A 21,455-nucleotide genomic window follows, 5' to 3' on the forward strand; every position below is an offset into this window, starting at 1 on the left:
CTCTGTTGTACTGTGGGTGGATCACCTGCACCTGTCAGGTGATCAGCCACAGCACGGCGGAGATCATTAAATAGGTGATAGGAATCAGCTGTTGGGCTGTAGCACGGGGAACGCATAATATTTTCTGACCGCTTCGGGACGTTGCCGGATGCTTATAGAACGCTTCGGGAACGCTTTAGATTAGTCTTATTTTAGGAAACACTTTGAGTAATTAGAAGAACCACGGTTATAGGACGCTTAGGATCGCTTTGATCACCTCTCCCATGTAACCTACCTTTTCTAATTAAATCGGATATCACGTTCGGTATCTGATAACAGAACTCAAGGTGTGGAGACTATTTCTTTGGATGAAGCGCGTATGGAATCACTCCCCGACTGCCACAGGAAGCTGACACAGGCATGTTGCCGCTACATTCAGTCAGAAAATAAGCGTCTGAGTCTGAGTGCGGAGGTCTGAGTGGTGCGCGTCTGCTTGGAGTACGCGCCGGTACGGAGAGCGCATCTGGCGCGGAGTCTGGATGCGCGTCTGGATGCGCGTCTGGAGTGAAGAGCGCGTCTGGCGCGGAGTCTGGATGCGCGTCTGGAGTGCGTCTGGATCGGAGGTCTGGAGTGGAACACTGGAATACCTCCCGTAGAGGATTAGAGAGCGCAGTACAGTGTCTCCCTCCAGGCAAACGGCGACAGGTGGCGAAGGCTTGAGCGCATCTCACGCCGGAGATGAACAGCATGACAGACAGAAACAGAAACTCCCGTAGGAGCCTACAGATTGAGAACCTCCCGAAGGAGTTTGCTGATAGAGATATGATACGGAACGACCCGACCAGGACTGAGGGGAAGAGCGAGGGCTTTAAAGCCCAACAGGGGCGCTAATTAGAATACACATCAGGTGCGTGAAGGTAATTGATACTTGAACTAGAAGAGTGTGTTCGGCACGAACCAATCAAACAGATACTGACAGATAGTCCAAGGGTGTGGGCTGCTGAAGAGCAGACGAGGCTAAACGAGCGCGAGGGTGGGGGCTGGAGAAGTGAGGAGACAGGGAATTAAAGGCCCAGGGAAAGGCGAACCTCACAGTACTCCCCCCTCCACGGGAGCCACCGGGCGACCCAAAAATACAGACAGAGGGGCAGGGGACAAAAAAAACAAGGCAACAAACAAAAATTGGGCCATGCTAGCGGGGAAGCTACACCAAAAGTGGGGCTAGCAAAGGGGCAGGGTAGCTGAGGGGTAACCAGGGTAGCTGAGGGGTAACTAGAGGAGCTGAGGGGTAACTAGAGGAGCTGAGGGGTAACTAGAGGAGCTGAGGGGTAACTAGGGTAGCTGAGGGGTAACTAGAGGAGCTGAGGGGTAACTAGAGGAGCTGAGGGGTAACCAGAGGAGCTGAGGGGTAACAGCCAGGGCACAGATAGCTACAGGGCCTATGCTAGCTGTAATGCTACGTTAACATAGAGGCTGCGCTGGCTGCCGGAGCTAGGCTAGCAGACAGGGCTGGAACAGGGGCACTGGAGAGCGGAACAGGGAAGGGGCTAGCAGAGGGAAAGGGTAGCTGCCAGGGCACTGATAGCTACAGGGCCTATGCTAGCTGTACTGCTACATTAACATAGAGGCTGCGCTAGCTGCCGGAGCTAGGCTGGCAGACAGGGCTGGACCAGCATGAGAGAACAAGCTAGCTGGAAGGACAGTCCTAGCTGTGGGGAACTGACCTAGCTAGCTGAAGGGGCAGTCCTAGCAGTGGGGAAAACTGACCTTGCTAGCTGAAGGGGCAGTCCTAGCAGTGAGAGAAAACTGACCTTGCTAGCTGAAGGGGCAGTCCTAGCAGTGGGGAAACTGACCTTGCTAGCTGAAGGGGCAGTCCTAGCAGTGGGAGCAAACTGACCTTGCTAGCTGAAGGGGCAGTCCTAGCAGTGGGAGAAAACTGACCTTGCTAGCTGAAGGGGCAGTCCTAGCAGTGGGAGAAAACTGACCTTGCTAGCTGAAGGGGCAGTCCTAGCAGTGGGGCAAACTGACCTTGCTAGCTGAAAGGGCAGTCCTAGCAGTGGGAGAAAACTGACCTTGCTAGCTGAAAGGGCAGTCCTAGCAGTGGGGAAAACTACACAAAAAGTGGAGGCCATGCAGAGGGACCGGGTTAGCTGCCTGGGCATGGCTAGCTACAGGGCCTATGCCAGCTGCAAGGGCTGCATTAACATAGAGGCTGTGCTAGCAGCCGGGGCTAAGCTAGCAGACTGGGGCCAAGCTGGTAGTAGAGGCCTAACAAGCTGCAGGGGAGCTAACGAGGCTAACAGGGAAGCAAACCAGGGGAGACTAACAGGCTAACAGGGGAGCTAACAGGGGAGACTAACAAGCTAACAGGGGAGCTAACAGGGCTAACTGGGAAGCTAACAGGGCTAACAGGGGAGCTAACAGGGAAGCTAACAGGGGAGACTAACAGGCTAAACAGGGGAGCTGACAGGGAAGCTAACAGGGGAACTAGAGGGAACAAAAAAAAGGCAAACTCAACATACACCGTCTGTGCTGGCTGGGGTCGTCGACGGGTCGGGTCGTACTGTTATGGTTTGTAACCGACCCCAATCGCACAACACAAGACAGGTATGAGAGTAAGCCAAGAACTGGGCATTTATTGAAAACAACAGAAAACGGCACTGTCCCTTTAAGGGAGAACACAAATTACAGGAAAACATGAACTTGGGAAAATAGGCACAGTGCCTTTAAGAGGCGAGCTGGCTAAGGGGAAGGCTAAGGGAAGGCTAACGGACAGGGCCAGGGCAAGGGAAACAGGGCAGGAACAGGGAGGACTAGGAGGACTGGACAGGGATGACTAGGAGGACTAGGAGGACTGGACAGGGAGGACTAGGAGGACTAGAGAGGACTGGACAGGGAGGACTAGGAGGACTGGACAGGGAGGACTAGGATGACTAGGAGGACTGGACAGGGAGGACTAGGAGGACTAGAGAGGACCGGACAGGGAGGAACTAGGAGGACTAGAGAGGGGAATCAGGGACAGAGGCCCGCGGAGGCGGGCTGGGGACAGGGACAGAGAAAACAGGGTTTGGGCCTTGGAACAGGGCGAGGGTCAGAGCTGCTTACAGGGATGGAGTAGGAGCGCGCAGGCTAGACGTCTGGAGGAGAGCGCGCCGGCTCGAAGAGCGCATCTGGCGCGGAGGTCTGAGTGGTGCGCGTCTGCTTGGAGTACGCGCCGGTACGGAGAGCGCATCTGGCGCGGAGGTCTGAGTGGTGCGCGTCTGCTTGGAGTATGCGCCGGTACGGAGAGCGCATCTGGCGCGGGGGTCTGAGTGGTGCGCGTCTGCTTGGAGTACGCGCCGGTACGGAGAGCGCATCTGGCGCGGAGGTCTGAGTGGTGCGCGTCTGCTTGGAGTACGCGCCGGTACGGAGAGCGCATCTGGCGCGGAGGTCTGAGTGGTGCGCGTCTGCTTGGAGTACGCGCCGGTACGGAGAGCGCATCTGGCACGGAGGTCTGAGTGGTGCGCGTCTGCTTGGAGTACGCGCCGGTACGGAGAGCGCATCTGGCGCGGAGGTCTGAGTGGTGCGCGTCTGCTTGGAGTACGCGCCGGTACGGAGAGCGCATCTGGCGCGGAGGTCTGAGTGGTGCGCGTCTGCTTGGAGTACGCGCCGGTACGGAGAGCGCATCTGGCGCGGAGTCTGGATGCGCGTCTGGATGCGCGTCTGGAGTGAAGAGCGCGTCTGGCGCGGAGTCTGGATGCGCGTCTGGAGTGCGTCTGGATCGGAGGTCTGGAGTGGAACACTGGAATACCTCCCGTAGAGGTATCGACGCCTCGTACGGGGGGTTGGTTTGTTTGTATGAATGTATTTGTATAAATGTATGTGATCATAGCAAGCTTGGCCGGTTTGTTATGTTGTTAAACGTGGATCAGAACGTTATACGAGTCTGAGGCGAATCATATTGGAAGTTGGGGCTAGTAGGTTAGCTGTGGGGGTAGCCACGGTAATCTATGGACGTTACGGCGGCAATGTTAAAGATTTGACGGAAGGTGGTCTGAGGTATGGGTGTCGAGAAGCGAGTCGAGTGGTACGCTGATGTAATTGTGGCCGTATTAATGTGTATATTTGATGCGGTGATAGTTGTGTATAGCGTTGTTGTGGAAACGGGTGTCGCCGGTTGATGACGTGGTTGTGTTGAGAACATCCTGGCACTGTGGGGCCAGGCGGAGAACGGGTAGGAGCAGTGGTTTATGGTTCGTTTTGGACTGTGGTACGGCACTTGTTATCATAGGATGTTTTAATTTCTTTTAATAGAGTTTGTTGTTTGAACATGTGTAAGTTGTTTAGAGTTAGATTAGTACTGAGTGAACTGAATGGATGCGCGGATCTTGAACATCACATCATGCTGGCTAGCTATTTAGCTGGTATGAGCGTTTGGGGGTGACGCCGTGATAAGGGCTTGTGCAATGTTATGATTAGAAGTGGCGTAGTGGCGTTGGGTAAGGGATGTTTGTGTGTAGAGCGATTGTTTAATAATAACGTTGATTGAGAGTTATTTGCAAAAGTAGGTCGCTGCTGACGTCATGTTGTGGGAGCTTGATGAGGGGAGGACCGCGGTGCGCCCTTGGGTAAAAATGGCTGGCTAGGCTATTAGCTTGCATGCGGTTGTTCTGTGAAATTGCGGGCAGCATGTGTGTGTGGCGGAGTTTTGGAATTAACGGTTAGGAAGTGTTAGAGTGTGCGGTGGATGTCATTGCATTGTATTAGGACGAAACGGAGTGTTTTGTGATAATAGTTGTACTTTGTCACGGTACACATCGTTTGCTCTGTGTGCACCGTTTGCTCTAGTGCGCATGCGTGTTGGTACGGGAGGTATTCTGGGGTCGCGAGGCGATGTTCCATTCACTCGTTCAGGGGAAAATGGTGAGTTATATTTTTGCTGTGTTATATATGTATTCTGGAAGTGGGTCCGTTTGTGTTTGTGTTTATTACAGGTTGTATTACTCAATGAGGGTTTATACTGCAGACAATGCAGTGAGTGTATCAGTAGAGAATGGATACATTGCCTGTAATAAGTTAAAATTCACAAGTTAGCTACTATGGGTAAATGTATCATTTAATAATGGGAACAATATATATCACATATCACATGTGTACAGAGTATCATTCGGGGGCAGACCTGGCCTTAAAACAATTGAGGCTTGGCACATTGGGAGAAAAACCACTTCTAGGGAATGGGTGTTGAAAATGATGTATTGTTTCTTGAACGAGTGGCCTTTGATGAAATATTTGTTTATAATATTACTTGAAAGATGTGTTACATTGTAATTTTGAAATCTGTTTAGGTTGTGCAAATGATTAGTATAGATAAATGATGTTGTGTTTATGCATGTTTAGATTGTATGCTGTTGATTTGCATAGGCTAATGTTTTATATTGGAATTTGATACAAGCCCAGTTGTAGCTAAGGGGCTACACGACCCTGACTGTATTTAAAGGATAGGTTCGACCACTACTAAATATTAATTAGCCAGACATTAAATGTACACAAAATGGCGGACACTCTATTAACTGCAAGGGGACAGTGATACCAAGTTCAAATAATCACTTTAATATTAAAGTCAAACATAAATATCATATAACACAGATCTCCTGATACTAATATAATGTCAATGCAACAATGTCCGAGGTAAGTATAGTTCCTAAACTACTGTTACCAGACCGTTGGAGCTCTGAATGGAGGGAGACAGAGTGAGGAGGATGGAGACGATATTCTCTGGAGTTCCTACTCCAGAGCGTTGCAGACAGGGCCGGATTAACGACCGGGCCGACCGGGCCGCGGCCCGTGGGCCTCGAGTGATGAGGGGCATCAAAAAAAAAATAATAATAAATTTTTACTTTTATTTTCTTTTCTTTTGGAGGCCCCTCGTCACTAGAGGCCCCAAATATTTGTTTATTTTTTTTTAACTTTTATTTTAAACATTTTTGGAGGCCCCTCGTCACTAGAGGCCCCACATTTTATTTAATTATTTTTTTTCTTATTTTGGAGATCGATGTCATACTGTGACACTGAATGATTGGCACTGACTGACGCTCTCTGATTGACCACTGACATGTTTGCCCAATCGCGTGACGAGCTGTGTCTTTGCCCATTTCCTCGTCAAACAGCCTGCAAACTACCTGGCATTCTATCGCCATGCTCTAAGACAAACTCTAACCTTAACCAACTTCGAAAGAGTGCCTAAGCTTAACCAGTGTAGAAACAGGCATCGGCCAATCAGAGAGCGTCTTGCCAGAAATGCGGCTAGGTTTAGAAATAACGCGACTAGGGGCCTCCACACTAGTACTAGTACTAAATACCTATATGTCCCTATGCCATAAATGTCATGTATGTTGTGTATGTCATAAATGTCTATATGAATTGAAAATGGGGGACCCTGATGTAAACAAGACAAACGTCTTTCTCAGGTTTGCATCCCCTGCCTTAACAATTGTGTGTATTGAGCCGTACTGTATTGTACCCATTCTGCAATCTGTTAAATAAAGTTTTCATTCATTCATTCATTCAGTAAAAAAAATAAAAGAGATACGAAAATTAGAAATATAGGCCTCTCTCTTATACATGCCTCCTCCTAATACAAGCCTGGTATCCACTACAGTTGAAACGAATACAAGCCGGGGATACTATTAGAGGAATTACGGTATTCTATATATTTTTTAAAGTGACATATAAAAACGCCACTGTGCGTGCGTGCACGTGTGTGGGGGGGCCTCCACAAGAATCTGGCCCAGGGGCCTCTGAAGTCTTAATCTGGCCTTGGTTGCAGACCAACGTGGTATAATCCTGTCGTCGCTGGATAGGGGGTCTCATACGGACCTGGTTCCTGTATTCCAAACGCCCGATGGCAGATTAATAGCTAATATTCCAAATGCCCGATGGCATGGTCACTAGCTAGTTAGCCCTTTTATGCTAAGGCTAACCCGCATGTAGTCAGTAATAGTTAGTTGAATCCCAAAGTCTCTCAACGTTACTTTCTTATTTGCCCATCTGCAAATCTATAGAGATTATTATTTACTTCACTTCGCTCAAACCAAGTCACTCTGCTCTGCCAATATTGTTGTTGTATCTAACTAGCCGTCCAGCTCTCTATCAAGATACGTTGTGGTCTGTTTACTGCTGCGCCAAACGTTTGCTCCCACACACTATGCCCGGGCATGTCCTAAAACCCGCGCATGCGCTCACGCTGTCTACAGGTGCCTGCGCGCGCGCCTATGGCGTTAGGAATGGAACATATGCAAAGAGGCGAATGATAAATACTGTTAGGTAAATAGATGACGTGAAATATATATCTTATATACATAAACAATATATAAGGTATACAAAATAATAAACGTGGACTTTATGTGTTAATCTGGACCTTCAGAACACCAGTCATAAAGGAGGATAATTTAGTGACGGGGAACTTGTTTATATGTTTTTTTGATGATTAAATGATTGTGTTTACAATAATTGTAATAATTTGCTATTTAGTCCGTAGTTTCTCTGTGTTTGGCTGTTGTTAGGTACAGGCAAATGTGTTACTTTTAAACTCCAGGGGACAGCTGCCTCTGGGGGATGAAATGTGTAATTAAACCGTTGTTGTTTGCAGGAAATGATAGGGCCTTTTATGCCCAAGGGCCAACAGGGTCTAAAGAGAGAATGTAGGTTCAGGTCACGGGAAGCCACGGGATGGGTATGCAACTGTTGTTTATGGTATGAAACTGTTGTTTGTGGTATGCAGCTGGTGGTTGTAGTGGCTATTTACGTCACAGCCACGGGGGATGGTAAGATCTGTTGTTAGATGGTTACAGTTAAACGGCCAGGAAAACAGGTCAGAGGTGAAGATTGCAGAGGGCAGTTGGTGAAAGATAACAGTAGAGGTATTTTTACAACAGGGAGACGAGACGTGAGCGTGAGGGACATAGAGGGTGACAGAGAGATGAGACGAAGGGGGGCTAATTTAGAAAGAGAGTGAGTGAGCAAAGTAATTGGAATAGGAGTCAGTTTCAGATGCAGTTATGACGTTGGAATGGCTAACTATTTGATTAGAAGGAATAGTGTTAGACTCTCAGGGTACTAGGAATGCTTTGAGATTCTATCGTTGAGAGGGGGTTCCTAGGCTCCCTCTGGCAGTGGGTAAGAATACAGTAAGGAGACTGTAGTGCAGAGATTGAGTGTAGATTGTGTTAGCAGGAAAGTTGAGAGCAGGAGAGGAAGGGCAACTAACAATTGAATGATGATTAATGGGTTATGTTGTGTTGTGGGTTGAGTGATGTGTGTTGAATGACAGATTTTTCAATGGTGCTTCTCTTACAAGTATGTTAAATTAAAGAATAATCAGGATTGCAATTGTGCTTTTGTCTCCTCACAGTTCAGTCGAGGGGGGGAATGCGGAACGGCACATGTACAGGAGTCATAACTGTTGAGTATGAGTACATTCCATTAGATTACGACACGGTGGAGTGAAATTGTTCAGTTATTTCCGGTTCTTTTCGATCCAGGGGTGAGAAATTATTAGATTATGGAAAGTGGTCGCTTGTGGACATTAGCCCCTCCTTCATCATAACCCCGGGAACAGAGGCCAGGTTGGACTTGTGAAAACAGATGTGGTACACAGGTTTGGGAAACGTCCAGACTGAGAGAGCCATCTGTAAAAGAGGCCATAATGTCCCCGGAAGCAAGTAAATGGGAGAGAGCGATGGACGAGGAGATGAGGTCCCAAGAGGACAACCACACCTTCACTCTCACCAAATTACCAGAGGGCAGACAGACAGTGGGAGGGAAATGGGTGTATTCAATCAAGGAGGGAATTGAAGGCCACGATAAATACAAAGCTAGGTTTGTAGGTAAGGGTTTCAGTCAGAGGGAGGGGATAGACTATGGTGAAACATTCTCCCCCACAGCCAATCTGACCAGTGTAAGGGTAGTGGTTCAGAAAGCAGCTGAGGACAGTCTGATTCTACATCAGATGGATGTGAAGACAGCCTATCTGCACGCACCCATAGATAGGGAGATCTATATGGAACAACCCGAGGGTTACGAAAATGAAGGAGAGAAGTTAGTGTGTAAGCTGGAAAAATCCATTTACGACCTAAAACAGTCTGGGCGAAATTGGAACGAGATGCTTCATACATGCCTTATCAAAGATCACTTCCTACAGAACCCAGTAGACCCCTGTGTTTACTCGAGGGAATCAAAGGAGTCGGGGAAAGTGATCATCGTCATCTGGGTAGACGATTTGATAATAGCAGCGGACAACACCAGGAGCCTAGCTCAGGTGAAAGAGATGCTCTCCAATAGATTTAAGATGAAAGACCTTGGGAGGTTAAAACACTTTCTAGGTATGGATTTTGAAACGTTTTGAGATGCAGGAATGTAGAACAAGGGATACACATGTGATCAAAAGCTGGACTACCAGGAGGATGCTCAGAAACTGACAGATGTAAGAATGTACAGGGAAGCAGTGGGTAGCCTCATCTATTTGACGACATGTACTCGCCCTGACCTATGTTTTGTAGTGAGTAAGTTGTCACAGCATTTTGCTGATCCCACAGAGGAGCACTGGATTACGGTAAAACATGTTTTTCGTTATCTTAAAGGTACAGCCGACAGACAACTGTGTTTCAGAAAGAGCAGCGAGGGCCTAGGGCTTAAAGCCTACAGTGATGCAGACTGGGCAGCTGACACCACAGATAGAAGGAGTACCACTGGATATTGTGTGAGTTTGAACGCAAACAGCTCATTGGTTTCGTGGAAAACAAAGAAACAGCCCACCGTGGCTTTATCAACTTGTGAAGCCGAATATATGCTCTAGCTATGACCATACAGGAGTGTATCTACCTGGAACAACTGCTCGAAGGGATGGATACCTATGTATACAAGAAGACTGTTGTTTATGAGGACAACCAGGGAACCATTGCGATTGCTAGAAACCCTGTGTGTCGGCAGAGATGTAAACATGTCGATATAAAATATCATTTCATTAGATCTGTCATCAGAGAAGAAAGGATGACACTGATGTATTGTCCCACGGACGACATGGTAGCAGACGCAATGACGAAACCTGCCTCCAAATTAAAATTGAAGATATTTGCAAAGGCCATGTTTGGTGTGTAGATATTGACTTCCATGTTCTGTTGATGTTTTTGTGATTATATTATTTCCTTTGTAAAAATGTTTTTCCAAGAAGTCAGCCAGTATGCTAAAAAGTGGGAGTGTTGAAAGTAGAAGCTCTGTGTAGAATTGTTAGTAACTGTCTAACTGCATATGTAACTGTTCACACTAGTGTCTGTCTACCTGCATATATATCTATGTCCACTAGAGCAGTGGTTCCCAAAGTCGGGGTCGCGACCCATGGGTGGGCCGCGAGATGATTAAAAAATAAATAAAAAAACATTTTTTTTTTTTTTTTTTTTATTATTATTTTTTTTTTTTTTTTTTTTTGTCATGCCACTGAACTTAGAAGCAGGCCAGGACAGTGTTTCTAGTTGTATTCTAAAATTCTATTCTATTGTATTCTAAAATGTGACTATATGGTTTTATATTAACTTAATAAATAAACAAAAACGAAAAATCTACTTATTTCAACGAACATTTCAAACTAAATAACAGATTCTTAGAAGCAGGCCAGGACAGTGTTTCTAGTTGTATTCTAAAATTCTATTCTATTGTATTCTAAAATGTGACTATATGGTTTTATATTAACTTAATAAATAAACAAAAACGAAAAATCTACTTATTTCAACGAACATTTCAAACTAAATAACAGATTATGCACATAAAACGCTGAAAACAACCGAAGCAACAATAGTATTTTAATGAGACTATTATTATTATCATTATTATTTTGCAACAAGTTAGCCCTCTCATAAATAGCACATATAAATGAATAACTAACTTGAACTAACTTAATAGGATTGAAGTGATATTTGGCTTAAAAAATCGGTCGCCTGGCAAAAAAAAAAAAAAAAAAAGCCTGACGATGTGCATTGGGCCGCGGCTCTCTGACGCCTTATTTTCTGGGTCCTGGCCTGAAAAGTTTGGGAACCCCTGCACTAGAGGGCGTTCTAGGCGGAGACACTCTGGAGTACTACCAGGTGGCGAGTATAAGTAGCTGTGTCCCCTCCCCCTTCTTTCTCTCCCCCTCAGTCTCTCAATAAGAGAGGACTCATGTGTTACTGCTCCTACCATGTGAATAAACAAACCAAGCCAGTTAAAGGCTAAAGACTGGAAACCATGCCTTGACCACATTATTGTCGCCCTATAGCTGAGTTCTGTTAACACAGGCACACCCTTGCTCATGTGTTTAACTGTCGCAAGTCTGAGATGGAATTTCATTTTTTTTTTGTTCTTTTCATGTTTGGACTTCTCCCACGTGAGCCAAGTCAAAAGAATGTGGCTGCATGATGCATCTCCCCTCAAATTCTTGTGCTATTGAGAAAGAGTGAGATGTGTGAGTCAGTCAGTCAAAACATGCAGATTTTCAGATTTCATAAAAAAGGAGCCAGATGTCGTATGTTGAAAGATAGACACTAATGTTAATTTGAAAATAGCCATTAAGTGTTGGCAAGCTCAATTGAGTTCAATGCCAGTCAAAGCTAATAGAATCTCCTATTGTGTATTATTTGTAGCCTATTATAAGGTTCACAGTCTGCGGCAGGATAATATGTTTACTGTGCAACATTTGATATGAAAAGCAATGTTGTACTGTGTAAACATTTCTATGGACACAGTTTTCTCAGCTATAAGTGCATTCCTGTGCAATTTACAATAGGAGTAGATTTTTCACTCAAGGTAGACCTTAGCAAGGAAGTAAATACATTGACATTGAGTGCCATTGAAAAAGAGAAAGGCATTGATGAAGAGAGAAAGCTAAGTGATTTCTCAGTATGATCTCGGCGCTAATGTGGAAGATATTTTCCAACCCGGCATTGTTCATTGGAGACCAAGACAAGTTCAGCTTGTATAACAGCTCTAAGAAAAAGACGAGCTGTACATGTTGTGACAAGCCTTGTGGTGTTCAGGCTTGACACGGACTAAAACAAACAATTCCAATGTCCACACAAGCACAATTTCAATAAACGGGTGATATTTATTGATCCAAAGTACAAGTCCAATAGGCAAAAGAGGAGTCCAGGGTCAAAACACGTTCCAGGCTCTCGTACAAAAAGGGAATGTCCAATACTCAAGGTTTGTCTTCCGGTCCAGGGTCAGTTTCACAGGGGGTTATCTCAGCCAGTCCAGGGTCCAGTACCACGAAACACCTACTCGCTCTTCACTTCTCCTTCCAACTACCTCTCACCTCACAAACTCGATATATCACACACTCTTCACGATTCCAACTCCTTCCTCACCTCCACTCCACTTTCCTCTCCCTCTCCTAGTCCTTTATGCCTGGGGTGTCTCTGTGTGTGTTTCTGTGTGGGATGTGGGTGATCACGTGGTGCACAGGTGTATTCAATCAGTCCCAATCAACTTCTCCCTTCTCTCCTCTGCCCATGGCAGTAGTATCTCCCTTCCTCCACGTAGCCATGTGACTAGGGATGGGAATTGATAAGATTTTATCGATATGATTGCATTATCGATTCTGCTTATCGATCCGATTCTTTGTCGATTCCTTTATCGCTTCCTGATACATTTATAATTTAAATAAATTAATTGGAAATGCAACAGAACTAAGCTGGTTAGAATAACAACATGCAACTTGACATTTCTGATTGTCATTTATCATTTATTGTTGAGCCCCCATGTCAGAAAAATACAAAAACTGTAAAAAATAAATTAACTATACACTTAAATAAAATAATGTATTTGAGAACTAATTTAATCTATTGAACTGTAGTTGCATTCAACAGGTCGTTATTGCAAAAGACAATTTGTTAGCAATAACCTACCTGTATAAATAAAGGCCAGCTCAGTGTTCTCTCTCTGTCTCTCTCTGCAATGAGCATGGCTATTTAGCTAGCTAGCGGCTAACTTACTTTACCGTGTAAATGAATGACTAGGATGCAAAGCACTTTCAGTTTTCACTGCACACACAAAACGGTCGCAATATCGAGCCCTTTAGGTTTTCCTAGTCAAGGAATCAAATAGTCTGCTATGGCTGCATGCGCTAACGTTATTGTTTTTAAATGCGCAACTGTCGGAAAAACATGGCATCGATAAGAGGAATCGATAGTCACGGACGCATGCGATTCCAGGAATCGGACAATTAGGAACCGGTTCCCAATCGATTCCGATTCTCGATTCCCATCCCTACATGTGACGAGGGATATCTGCCACAATGTACACTTCTGTGACCTAAGCAATTGATTTGCTAAGCATGTAGTGCTGAACGCAGCTGTCTGTGTAAGTGAACTTGTTTAAGCCTTGTGTGATTGACCCATTTTCAATGTTTACTAAAAGAGAAATACACATTTATATTACACTGAAAGTGTGGAAATTGTAGGTGAAAATGGTAAAAAGATTTAACAAGAAGGTTCACTGTGTACCTTCACTGTCTGCCTCCACCTTGTTTCATTTAGAAATAACATGATTTACTAAAGGTAATGACAGTCTTTTGCATGATTTATATATATATATATATTTTTCCCCCCCCTAAAGTTCTAGTTTGTGAACAAACACCTCCTAACCCGTGGGCCCTGTTCCTCGTACCTGGCTAACTGAGTTAGCCAGATAATTTTCAGGATAACTTGACTTACGCTAGACCTTTCGGTTCCCCGACGTGCGATTGTCTACTCTAAATCACTATGGCAACAGATCCGAAAGTTTGAACCTGGTCCAGCGCAGGGTTTAGTTCAGTTAGCTCGATAAACTGGCCACGCCCTCGCAAAGAAATGCCAGCTCTCCTCACAGATCCCATTGACTATACCATTCTGAATTATGTTATTGTGCTTCGTTTTTCTAGAGGGGGCGTTTGAAATGTAAAATAATAGACCTAAAATGCTGATAATAAATCATATTCAGCCTATGGATTTACTTTGTCCTAAATAATGCACGTCATAGTTATACGGATACGGCGCTCGCGAGTCGCGACACACACTATGTGGTTATTTTAATAACGGAGCATTGCAAATGTGAATCCCGCTGGGATGTTTTTAATGAATGAAACCTATCGGGTGTTTGGCTCTGATTCGTTTCATATTCTCTGATGTATTTGCTTAACGGAGCTCCCGGATTGTGTTTCGTTCAAGCATAAATTGAAGCGTCTTTATGCGTGGATTGTGAATGTGAATTATGACAAATCAGAATATGTGGATTGTTGAATTGTATCACTGTCACTCACACGTTATTGTGATATTGTAACTGGGATTAAAATGTCTGAGGAGGAGATGCGCTGTTTGACGGATTTGATGACATGCACGTGATTTGAGAAAATGAATGAGCAATTGCAAGCTTTTGACGTTTTGATGAATGAATTTGAGAAAATGCATTTATCTGTTCAAGCACTGTTAGTGTTATCTGATGATGAACAAGAGGGTGATTAACATGACTGGTGTCACTGGTATAAACCAAAGGTTAATCAATTCAATGCATGTACTGTATGGATGATGTCCGAAACAGATTAAAACCTGATTAATAGTGAAACTGTATAGCCTCCAACTCCCTCTCTGACACGTTATTTCGGGGGTCACACCTTGAAAACTTTGGGAACCATGTATTTATGTAGTAGATGATACCTAAGCACAGTACATATATCCTCATAAGTATCTATTAATTCGTATCAATTAGATACTCTTTGGGCTTGTTTTTATCTACTTATTCTGAAAGAGTTGAACTAATTATTTTCGCTAGCAAGATCTCATTCGATTATTCATTCCATTAAGCCTACTGCCAGCAGGCAGGGTGCGATCCAGGAGGGGAGCTCGGTGAGCTATAGCTCCCCTAGATCAGACATCAGCTCCCTTGGGGGTCTCTAAAGCTCCCCTCGGGGTCTCTAAATTACTGAAAATAAATGCTACTTTTGCCATGCATTTCTCATTTTTCTGTAATTTTCTGTATCATCATCGTGTATAATAATAAACGTATGCTATTTTGGATGTATGATTAATGATTTGCGCACTAATTCACACGTAATATGGCAACATGCATGCTATTCTTGCAATTACCATTCGGAGCGCGGAGGCGCTGCAGCCTGCTGCGACTATTATTAGTATTACAACGCCCGGTGACAGTGCCGGCGCTGCGGTCGGACTCGTATCAGAACACAGGATAGGATTAGATACTGTAGACAGTGTTGGATGATGATCTATCATCTAATTAAATGGATACTTTTTTTTTATCATGGAATGTGCTGTGGAAGCCCAGACCGTCCAGACGGCCGGACCTCAACAAGTGAGTTGTCTAGTATTATGTGTTCTGTAGAACTGAAACTGATTGAATATGTGACAGGATTCAAGAGGTTTATTGTCACATACATACATAGGCTACATTAACGTCCGCGATCACAGTATCCTCCAACAGTCTGACTCCTCCCTGAGAGGTGCGCCGGGGGGGGGGGGGGGGGGGGGGGGGGGGGTGCGCGATTATTTGGTTGGCTCACCCAAAGACCATGCTATGGATCGCACACTGCCAGCAGGCACATTAAAGAAATATAATCTGATTGATTGGGGTAATGAGGGACTTAAAACCTGTTAAGCTGTAGCCCTATTTTCAGAAATTTCGCCTAAAGGTACATGCCTAAGTAAATGGAAGATTGCTCCACTTCTACAAGGTCAATTTGCATGTTCTTGGTATCTAGGAACATCTAGGGACCTGGGGGTATGTATTTCCAGTCTCAGACATATTGTGTCTGTTACTAGGCTTGAGTAAATTGTAATGAAAAAAAGGAGAATATAAATTATGATTTATTTTTGCATCTGTGCCGGTGAATAACACCATGAAAACATTGAGGTTATTTTGATTACACTCACGGAGCTCATTCAAGACCTTCTTGAGATCAAGTGTACAAAAGATCTAAGCAAATTAATAAAGGGAAGATGATTAAACAGAAGGATTTGTAGATACAGTAATAAATGATAATCGATTTTAATTATAAATTCATATTTGACCTTGAACTTGACCTTATTATGGCCAAATCATACATCTATGGATAGGGAAAAGGCTCCTCTTTCCAATGACATTGTTAAATCTGGATTTAGTCATTAGTAATTTCCTCCTTTTACGATAAGAGATATAATTAGCATTTTTTTGATAAATTCTTATTTTCGGTAAATCTTATAAAACATTGGTAAAAATGAAAATATACACTTTGACTGCTGTTTTGATACGGTTAAGGTCTTTACTCTTGGCTAAAAAAAAATATTAAAAATAAATTAACATCCAAGGGCCCACATGTGGGCCCTCATGAGGACGATTCGCAACGTGCCACTTTTCCGACCTCTAGCAGCTCGGTGTGCATTTCCTTTAATACAATATATATATAGAATTAAAGCCCTATTTGTTGCCTTTTGATTGCCCTTTCAGAGGACAAAATCCGTTCAGCGGTTCTCGAGTTATATGCCGGTATGTGAGGCGTGCGCCAAAGTATGCGAAAGTACACATTACCACCCCCAACTCCCGGGGGTCTAGCTCCGTCAATCATTTGGTGATCTCGAAGAATTTTGGACAGGGTTGTAGCCAATGAGTGTGGCTTTCCAATGATATTGGGGATCTAATACGGTCTCTATTGATCGATTTATGATAAAGAAAAGCAATTGGGGGACCTTACAGCTTAACAGGTTAAAATTAGCCTATAGATTATGCACTTAACTTGTCGGCGAGGCTATTGAGCCGTACTGTATTGTACCCATTCTGCAATCTGTTATTGAACGTTTTCAATCAATCAATCAATCAATCAATGCCGTTAGAAAATCAGGATTTCTGAGATCGACACCTGCTGTCTTTTCAGGTGAGGCGGCCACACGCAATTATCCTGAGTATCAAGTCTGGTTCGAATGAACGAGACTGAATCAGCGTTCGAGGAACAGGGAAAGCCTGGATTCAAACATCGGGTTAATTGAATCTGGATAATGGGACTTTTGATCGACTTAGTTGAACCAGGTACGGGGAATAGGGCCCTGTTCACTCCCCAAGTTGTTTTCCCCCAAAAAGGAGGCGTGGCCTGATCACAAGTCAAGGCGGATGACATCACGCCAGTCTGATGAATGGTCAAATTGAAAGTAATTGGATATACAGTTTCAGGGATATACCTGCTATACCCAGTGTTAGCAGGGCATATTTGTCCATATGGTAGAAAAGGCAGTTGTTGTTTTTATTTTGATAACCTCTCTGTAACATTACGCAAAGAGGCCATTACATGTAACGTCACACCAATAAAGCCATTTGAATTTAATTTAATTGAGTGTGAAGCAGGGCGTTGCTGAAAAAGAGCATTTGTGCTTAGTGAACTTACCCTGGATAGGTAAAAAAAATAAAGATAATGATTACCTTCTGTACAATAATAAATAATGATGACAGGGCAAATCAAATCACTGTCATTATATATTTATTGCTTATTATCTATTATTTACATTAATTGCTTTGGTATCACATGAATCAATGCAGCAATTACATGACAAAGCAAAGGGAAGACCCATAACAGATATTGGATCATGAAGAATTACAGCAATATGAATTTTCTTTTTAAAGAATTCTTGATATTCTTAGGGATAACAATTGAGGTCAAGAGATATCTCTTTTGGTGTCAGCTTCTAGATGGAGAAGAAAGAGAAAGAGATTGGAGGAGAGGAGGCCAGATACAAGTCTGTAGGTTGACACTACACATGCAACTAAGGGGACATGCTAGAAATATTTTGCCCTGATCGTTGGTCCAAATTGGACATTTGGTCATGCAGTGTAGGTAGATCTTGGCCATGCTATGTTGGTAGATATAGGCCATGCTGTGATAGTAGATAGAGAAAATAAAAAGGTTCTCGAGTGTTTTCGAAAGTGCTTTTGACTCCCACTCGCTCGCCTTCAAAAGGTACTGAATACAGATCTGACTGCTGCAGCAGCAAAGGGATGAGAGGGGAAAGCTATGATGACCTGCACAAACCTTACACCTATACAGTGCAGTGCAGTCTGTAAGGTTGTTGTGGCTCTGTTCTCCAGCACATTGGATTTGAAATGGCATAATGACTATGAGGATGAAGTGCAGCTTTAATTCGAGCACATTCATATCGGGTGAACCGTGTAGGAATTGTAGCCCTTTTTCTAAATATCCCTCTATTTTAGGGAACCAAAACTGTACAAATGAAGGTAAACATAAATTAAGTTATCATATTTAATATTTTCAATCAATGACTGTCTGAAGTCTGCGACCCTTAACTCTTTGTATGCCAAAAACTAGTATACTTGTGTTTTGTCGCCAACGCTTGAGCGCCAAAAACGAGTATACTCGTTTTTGGATCCTTTGATCTTTTTCCTTTGATCCCTGTTATAAACACTCGCTCGGAGCTCCCTGGCACAGCTGCCTATGTTGGAATTGCAATGACGATCGAATCCCGCCAGGTGGCAGTATCGCCTACCTTTTGAACTGGGGATATCAGTTGTCTTCCAGTACTGAGTTACCTCCGGCTGCTTCACCTCAGACTGTGGATCAGGACATAGCAATCGGCCGGAGATTTGGTGCCTCAGAACTATTCTTTCCCGTATGGTAGCCATGCCCAATATACACAAGCAATGGCGATCGCCATGGGACGACTGGGATTTATTCATTTTGGAGTACCTTCTGACTGAGGTAAGGTCTATCTTAGGTAACCTGCTGGTATTTTTTTTACCTAAAACATGCTTCTGTACCGATCACAGTGTCGTATCTTACCGGACCTAAAACATGCTTTTGGTAACGATCGCAGTTTAGAGTTAAAATGGAATAGCGCACAAACTACAGTATGTATAAATGAACTGGTTAGACAGTGTTGGACTATGAACAATGCCTGTCAAATGAGCCATAATATTGTCTCCATAGCTATAATACAGAACACAGGATGGGTCCGCAAACATCGCTAAAATGGTCAATAACGCTGCCGCCATTGAGTAGAGATGGGAAAACAGCGTGGCGGTCAATGAGTTAATAACGCTGCCGCCATTGAGTAGAGATGGGAAAACAGCGTGGCGGTCAATGAGTTAAAGGAACACACCAATATTAATGGGAAATGTGCTTACCATTTTCTCCAGTCAGACCAGAAGATACCAATTTCCTCTCTAGCCTATAGCTTAGCACAAATAAAGGGAAGTGGATACGGACCAGCTAGCCTATAGCTGTTGGCCAGAAACACCTCTCCCTGAGTTATACGCTACAGGCTAGTGGTCCGTATCTGCTTCCAATCATTTGTGCTAGGCTAGGCTTGTAGGTTAGCTTAGTTTATTAGATGGCTTTCTACTGAACGCACAGAGAGGAAATTGGTATCTATCTGTCTGACTCAAATCACTCCACCGCCAAAGCACAGTAAGAGCAAGGAAAATTATCTCTGACCCCACTCACCCAGCACACCACATCTTCCAGCTGCTACAGATCCCTGACCACCAAAACATCCCGCTTTAAAAATTGCCATACGGACACTGAACTCCCTGTAGCAACCCCCGCAACCTCCGTTGCTATGGACATGGACATAATTGTGATATTGTGGTCTTTGTAATTATGCATTTAACTGCATGTAGTATGTATGTATTGTAAGTAGGGATGTCCGATATTATCGGCCTACCGATATTGGCATTAAAATGTGATATCGGAAATGATCGGAATCGGTTTTCAAAAAAAAATTAAAGATTATTTTGTATATTTATCTAACCTTTATTTACCCATGCAGGCAAGCAAGTAAGAACTAATTCTGATTTTATTTATTGTCAAAAGTATGCATAATGTGTTAATTCCACGACAAGAGATATGTAATGTTAATTACCTGAAATTTCCGTTTTTTTGGGAGGGGAAACCCTGCATATATCGGTATCGGTTGATATCGGTATTGGAAATTAAGAGTTGGACAATATCGGTATATCGGTATCGGTAAAAAAGCCAATATCGAACATCCCTAATTGTAAGTGATGTTATATGTTCTATGTTGGAACAATGCTGTAACTGCACTGAAAACAAATTCCACCAGCCTGGCTGGGTGGTCATTAAAGAATCTAATCTAATCTGACTCTGGAGAAGACAGTAAGCACATCTATAATGTGGGTGTGTTCCTTTAAGTGGCTACTCTGTGAAACTATTTGATCTTTCCTGCTAACAAAGCAAACACCAATGCCATGCCCCTCAAGAGATCCTAAGTGTACTCTCCAGCGGAACACTCAAACACAGTGAGGGATATGTCGTTGACTTCTGAGTTTAATTTCTTCCGGTCCCTGAGGGCTCAAAGAAAATATGAATCATCACCTTTCCCATGTCACTATAATTGAAAGTACAGAGAGGTGCAATTTCAGTGACCTATTCCTGTCTGGTTTTTGCATTGACTTCCATAGTAACGGTCACTGAAAATGACTCATGAATGACCACTTAAAGGTTGCAGACGTATAGGCACAGTCATTGATTAATAGGCTGTGTTAATTTGCACAATTACAAAAATTGGGGTACCATCTAAAAAGTGCTGTCATTCTTTCACAGTTCAACTGATATGGATGTGTGAAGCTGAAAGACAAAACAACAACATCAGAATCACTGGACTCTGATTGACTGCACTGTAAAAAAAAAGAAATACAATAAAATAAAAGATCACATCCGATAGACATAATAATTTTTAAGTATCCTGGGTTGATTATTACTTAATTATCTAGAAATCTAACTGCCTAAAGATAACTGATATGTCAGTGTAATCCCTGAAGAAGTAACTGTATACTCATTTAGAAGTATCCTGGGTTGATTGTCTAATTATCTAGAAATCCAATTGCATTCCAAAGCAAGTGCCTCTTTATATTCTCCTTTCAAAGGTAGAATTACAGTATGTATTTATGTGTATGTCATTAACATGCTTTTATCATACATAGTACGAAATCTTGTTACTTTGCAATCTCAGTGGAGCTATCTGATTTAAAAAATTTAAATTAAAAAGCAACCTTTAATTTAAAATAAAACAGATTTTCAATAAAGTTAGATTTTGAACCTGTATTTTGCTAAGTTATTTTTACTTGATCAAAACAACCGGCTGCAGTTAATTGATATTGTACAATACAATAAATATTTGACGATTATGTAGGTTTTTGCTAATTAATTCTTAATTCCTAGAAATGCCTACTGGGAGAGGATCTGTGACAAAAATCCCAGTCATCTTCTAGGCATTCTGATATGATAGTTTCCCTTCAAAGGTTGTGTTTTTAATTATACAATAGTGAAATGTTTCTCTATCCTCTATCACTACGTTTTTGGAACGATGAAGGTATTCATGCTCAAAATGTTTTGTGTGTTTGTGTGATAAAGGCACAGAGTTTTAGTAGCAAATCAAAGTCAGTAGTGGCAGATAATCACCTTCAACATTCCATTTCTC

Source organism: Notolepis coatsorum (genome assembly GCF_963971535.1).
Source record: "Notolepis coatsorum genome assembly, chromosome: 20".
In the NCBI taxonomy this organism is placed as follows: Eukaryota; Metazoa; Chordata; class Actinopteri; order Aulopiformes; family Paralepididae; genus Notolepis; species Notolepis coatsorum.